Raw genomic sequence first — 6933 nt, forward strand, 5'->3', positions numbered from 1 at the left:
CATGACTGAGGACTTGTAATGTACTATTAATACATAAGCAATATAAGTAATTAATCTAATTGTAAAAGCATCCATTCTACTTATACTCACAAGTGATATGTTTTAAGGAAAATTTTATACTCTCAGAAATAAAATTCTTTAGCACATTTTCTTCTTTCCAATTAGGATTAGGAAGGCTTGGTAGCACAGACATGTGGAGACTTATTTGCAGTGTAAACATTTTGAGTAGGTAAAAGTGATGGCACCCAGTGAACAGGTAGAAATAATGGAGTTGGGAGGCAGTATAACTCAAGCAAGACATGTATGGGCCTGCAAAGATTAGCATTATTGGTAGTGGAAAAATAGTACATATTTCTTGTTTGTTTTTTGATGGGGGCTCAGAAGAACACTGAGATGGATTATTACTGTGGAATAAGGAGTTTATTAGAAGAGTTATTAACACCATAGATGGACAAAGAGACAAAAGCGTTATGGGTGTTCCAAAGAGAGTTCAGGACACTAGAGACAGTATGAAAGGGCCTCCAGAGAGAGAAATCAGAGTCCAGGTAGCAAAGAAGGGAACTTCTTCTTATAGCTCTCTGAAGGTGTGTGCGTGGGTGGGTGGCAGTCAAGGGTTAAAGTAAGAGCTTGCAGCCAGGCTATTTTATTTCCAGACAAGAAGCAGGGAAGAAAGTGGGAAGCAGGGTGTGCTGGATAACTTTAGTGTCAACTTCACACACCTGGGTTGAGGGAGCCTCAATTGGGGAATTTCCTTTATTGGACTGGCTTGTGGCGATGTCTATGGGGCATCTTCTTGATGAGTGATGTGGGAGAGCCCAGCCTACTGTGGGTGGTGCCACCCCTGGGCAGGTGGGCCTGTGTACCATAAGAAAGCAGGCTGAGCAGGGGACAGGTAGAACAAGCCAGTAAAGCAGTGTTCCTCCATGGCCTGTGTTCCAGCTCTTGCCTCCAGGTTCCTGCCCTGAGTTCCTCCCTTGGCTCCCTGATTAACTGTGACCCAGGAGATGTAAGATAAATAAGTCCTTTCCTCCTCAAGTTGGTAGTGGTCAGAGTATTTTGTCACAGCAATGAAGAAACAAACTAGGACAGAAAGTGTGTCCAGAGGCCAATGCTCTCTGGTATTAACCCACTTCCCAGGTGAGAGATCATGGCACCAGATTGTCTATCCACTAAGGGCTCACAGACTATGCTACAGTGGGACATGCCTCTCAGGACATCTGAAAAGCTAGATTAGAAGTGGCTGCTGAAGATATGTGTCTGGAGTCTACCACCACAGTATTACACTCATCTGATGTATTATTTCTAGAAAACGAATAGGAAATCATTAGGTGAGACTATGCAAAACATGAGTTTGTACTTACCTCAGGCCATTGTGGATGGAAAACATTGAGATATCAACAGGAAGTAATGAAAACACAGCTGATATCTCCTATAAATTTAAATTTGGTCCAGTCAAAAGTATACATGAACATATAGCTTAGCCTCTTTTACTGTTTGCTCTGACGAAATTCCTTGCCAAAACAAGGTTTACATCTCAAGTGTACAGTCCATCATGGTGGGAAGTCAAGACAGCAGGAGCATAATGCAGATGTTCACACATCACATCCAGAATCGGGAAGCAGAAAGAGATACATGCTTGTGCTCAACTCACTTTGTCACATATAAACAGATAAACTTGTAGGCTTGTTTCCTAGGTAATTTTGGGTCCTGTCAAATTAAAAATTAATACTAACCATCACAGCATATATTAGTAATATAATACTATATTAATGTGAGTTAACTAGATCTATTACACATGGAATATGTACTATACAATGCTAATCTCTATTATATATGATTTGCTCAACTCACTTTGTCACATATAAACAGATAAACTTGTAGGCTTGTTTCCTAGGTAATTTTGGGTCCTGTCAAATTAAAAATTAATACTAACCATCACAGCATATATTAGTAATATAATACTATATTAATGTGAGTTAACTAGATCTATTACACATGGAATATGTACTATACAATGCTAATCTCTATTATATATGATTTATGATTCCCTTAATTGACTTGATTGTTGGTAGATATGGGTAAAAAGCAAAGAATCATTTATGAGTTTCTATTAAAAGAAGCATTGTTAGTGTCAAGCTACTAAATATCAGCTTTTCTTGAAGAAATAATGCAAAGAACAGAGTATTAATGAATAAAGCCATTTCAGCCACATTCTCTAAAGTGGCTGAAAATATGTTGGAAATCAGATAAACTCTAAGTGAAAATTAAAGACAAAGTAAATGTCACTTACTTTATACTTTGTTGGAACAAAAGTATCTAACGAAACCAACTTAGGGAGGAAGAGCTCATTTTGACTCACTGTTCTAGTATACAGTCTATCATGACAGAGCTGTGATGTCATCAAGGACATGAAGCAGCTGTCTACACTGCATCTGCAGTCAGCGAGCAGTGAGATGAATCCTGGTGCTCACCAAACTTTCTCATTTTAATTCAGTCTAGGACCCCAGTCCATGGAATAGTGCTGCCCGCATTAAGATGGGTCTTCCCAGCTTAAATAACTCATCTAGGAAGCTTTTGATGGGCATGCCCAGACCCCTGTGTCCTAGGTGATTCTAGATTCTGTCAAATTGAGTATCAACATTAACCACTGCATTAAGATATCCAGAGAAAAACAAAAGGAAAATAAAAGTATCACAGGTTCAGTCATTTAGTGGTAGGCATGAGCCACAGCGGGACAGAAGAGTGAACTAAACATAAAGGAAAGAATGACGTAGGAATCAAGTACACAGTGATGCCCATATATGAACATGCCACAGTGAAATCTGTCACTTTGCATTACCCCTTAAACAATTAATTAAAAAAAAGAACAAGAGCAAACCCCAAAGACCAAAGTTTTAGAGTTAGAAAAGTAGATTTGAGGACGTTGAAGGTTTAAGAAGCCAGAATACTAGTTGGCATTGTATCGATGTTAAAGTCATAAATAATGAAATTGATGTTTTTACAGAAAGTCATAAAGTGAGATAACTATTTTATGAACAAAATAATAAATATTTATATCTTATTGCAATATGAGTAAAACATATCCACTAGTAGTCAAATGAAGTCCTACCAAAGGATGTCTATTTAAGTGAATGGAGGAAGACTTACAGGAGAGATGAAATTTGGCATGCAGTCACTGTGAAAACAGAAGACAAAATAATTATCTGCAAATTTCACATTTATATCTTATTTTCACAATGTGCAAAGTCAGTTCCTACACATTCCCTTAAATCGCTCATATTTATTATTTGGGAGGTATTGGGGACACAATGTATCTTTTTTACTCAACAGAATCAGATCTCAGTTAGATGTTTCAGCCCCTCTGTAGAACAGGCAGACAGTATGTCCAAATTTTATAAACAACCTGAAAGGATCGTGTGAGTCTTCAGCATCTGTTCCACAAGTCAACAGAGTGTGTTAAATACCTTTTAAGCATGCAAAGCTTCTGGGATCTTCTCTAGGGACCCACCTGACTTTTCCTAACAGCTGTGTCTCATTGCTAAACTGCTGTTCTTGGATGGATGTAAAGAGTTTTAAGTCCTTTTCTCAACCTATTCCCAGTAGAGAGGCTGAAATCCATTTCTGATTCCTTTTAATTGAGAAAAAATTCAGAACTTGGGGGAAAAACGTAACAGGTAACACAGAATGAAAGACTTTCTAGTACTACAGAAAACAAATCATACAAGAAACAACAAAAATTAAGGATTGTGCCTTAGAGTCTTGAGTGAACAACTAAAGTCACTTGAAAATTTTTTAAGTATTACAGTGGAATTAAAAACATGTGTGATAGGAGATAAAATATTGTTTCAAAACTATTTCTAGTGGATGAAAGATGACTCAGACATTAAATGTACTTTCTGCTCTTGTAGAGAACCCAAGTTTGGATCCCAGCACTCAAATCAAGCAATGCTCAACCACATGTAACTCTAAGAGCCAGTGGATCCCATACTCTCTTGTGACCTCCATGTGCTCCTCACACACATTGTGCGTATGAACTCACACAGGCTCACACACCTACACATAAATAAAAATAAATCTTTAAAAACAAGAAATTTGGGGGCTGGAGAGATGGTTCAGTGGTTAAGAACACTGGCTGTTCTTGCAGAAGATCTGGGTTTGAATGCCAGCACCCACATGGCAGATAACAACTGTCTGTAAGTCCAGTTCCAGGGCATTCAACAACCTCTTCTGTCCTCCACAGGCATTGTACGACATGGGTGCACTTACCTACATGCAGGCAATATATGCATACACATAAAATAAAAATAATAAATAAAAAAAACCCAAGAAATGTGGTCAAGAAAGCAATACAAATACTTAAGCAAAATTAATATTGAGGTACAACAATAGAGTATAGCTTCCCCAAGGAGGAAAGATTGCCTTCAGGTTTATTACATTGTTCTGGAGAAATTCCAGGTTCTCATACATGTTGTTCATTCTGAGACCTATTCAGCCAGGGTGAAAGCAAAATCCACACAGAAAGTACCAGATAGGAAGTTCATCAACATTTCACAATGGAATTATTTTGCAAAGATGGTAAATTAACATTTTAATAATGTTCGAGGATTCTAATATGGAACAAAATTTTGTTTTGTTCATGATTACTTTTTATTTTTTATTGAATTTTCGTGTATTTCATACAGAAAGTCATCTTTATATCCCCTTCTCCTTTGGCACCCTCCTATACCCCCAGCCACTGAAGTTCATACATTCTGTCATTTGTGTTATACCCTATCATGTAAAATTAGTGGCCCCAGATGTCCTTCAGGACAAGTTAATCCCCTGGGATCTAGTCAACCTATCTAGAGTCCCTCGTTTTTAGAAGATCATCCTTTCCTTACCTCACAGTAATCAACTGCCAATAATTCTTTGACTAAAATTGGGGCCTGGTGTTCATTTCCCCAGTTCTGTGATGGGTTTTTGTTTGCTTAAGTTTGCATGGGTCTTGTGCATCCTGACACCATTGCTGTAGGTTTGTATGAGAAGGGTCCCAGGCACCTGTAGGACTATTTCCATATGGTCATTCACCTCCTCTCTGGCTCTTACAATCTTTCCATGCCCTTTTCTGCAATGGTCCCTAAGCCCTGGGTGGATGGATTTTAATATAGGAGTCATGTTCAAAGACCCACACTCTGTAGACTCTTATTTCCTGCATTTTGGCCATTTGCGACCTTTTGCTTTCCTGGCCCTCCGATGCAGGAGGAAGCTTCATTGATGAGAGTTGAAAAATATGTTAGTGTTCTCTTCATTCCTTGTTCTATGTTCCATGAGCCTTAGATGCAAAAGTTTCATCCTAGATGTGACACTTAAACCTGGGCAATTCACAGATAATCTCTTTGTGTGACTAGTTGTGGAACTCTGTAATTATCTTTGCCTCTTGAAAAAGAAGCTTCTTTGATGGGTGGTGACTGGGATACTTGTCTACAAATTTAAGGATCCATATTTTGCATATAGTAAGAAAGTACATTTATCTAGGGATGTGACAGCTTTGGATTTTTCTCTAAGATCCATGACATCTCCAGCTTTGTGTATTTGGCTATGTTTATAGTACCACATATGAGTCTCCTCCCATTGAGTGGGCTTTAAGTCCAGTTAGGTAGCTGTTGTTTACCCCCAAGATAAAAGTGCCACTACTACACCAATGTCATTTGTTGTGCTGGTCATTGGTGTGGTTTTTAGGCCTTGGAGCTGGGGTTGGACCATCAATTAATGTTCTCCCTTATCAGCTTGCATTGTGCTTTTCAAAGCTGTGAGAACTAGCCTTCAGGGGGTAGGGGGATTCCAGATGAGTTCCAGTTCCATTGCTCCAAATCCTGTGTCTAAAGTATGTTCTGTCTTCAGCAATAGGGTCTTACCATCATGTTCTGGGAGGCAATCCAGGACTGTGGCAACAGTCTGTGTAATTTTGGAAGTCTTTTGGTCTACCCTGCCCAACAACTCAAAGGAAGGTTTCTCCTGTCTGGCACAGTTTCTTGTTACGTAGTCTTCAGCTATACTCAGAGACTCATATAGAGATATTGTATGTGTCATTTTTCAGTAGGTTTTTGGACTAATACAGTTCACTCTATTTTTTTTAAACACAGGTAAGCACTACTTATCTCTCCTCTTTCTCTCCATCTCTTATCCTCACTCCCACACCCCCCATTTTAAAGTCCAGAATAGTAATTCATTAAATTGACTGTTTCTCCTCTCTCATCACCCCCATGTATGTGTGTGTGTATATGTGTCTACATGGTGTGATATAGGCACCAGTTGTTTAATTGATCTTGTCCTGGGCAAGGTAAGTCATTCCTAAGGAGAGATTTCAGTATCCATTTGTGTGTGTGTGTGTGTGTGTGTGTGTACTTGTATTAATGTGTATCTACACATTATTAAATGTGTCTGAATCTGTGCAAGGCAACCATTCACTAAGGAACATATCAAAAAAGGAAGTGTATTAGTCAGAGTTCTCTAAAGAAACAGAACTTATATAATGAATGTATGTATATTTGTACAGAGATTTATCAGCTTAGCTCACAGGATAGAGTCCAAGTAGTCCAACAATGGCTGCACCACACTGGAGAGGCTGAGAATCCATAGTCACTCAGTCCACAAGGCTGGATGTCTCAGTAGTCCGAATCTGGTGCTGAAGGTCTGACAAATTCCAAAATATCAGCTACAGTCTGATCAGTCTTCAGTCTACAGCAGCAAGACGAACTCACCAGCGAGAGAGAAGGCAAGCAGTAAGAAGCCTGGCATTCTCCTCTGCCTTGGCCTTTATACCAGCTGCCATCAGACGGTAACACCCACATTTAGGGTGTGTCTTCCAGCTTTAGATGATCCAATCAAGAAGATCTCTTTTATTTCAGTTAATCCCAGATCCAATCAAGTTGACACCCAGGATTAGCCATCACA

Source organism: Nannospalax galili, unplaced genomic scaffold, assembly GCF_000622305.1.
Source record: "Nannospalax galili isolate Female #2095 unplaced genomic scaffold, S.galili_v1.0 scaffold633, whole genome shotgun sequence".
Lineage (NCBI taxonomy): Eukaryota > Metazoa > Chordata > Mammalia > Rodentia > Spalacidae > Nannospalax > Nannospalax galili.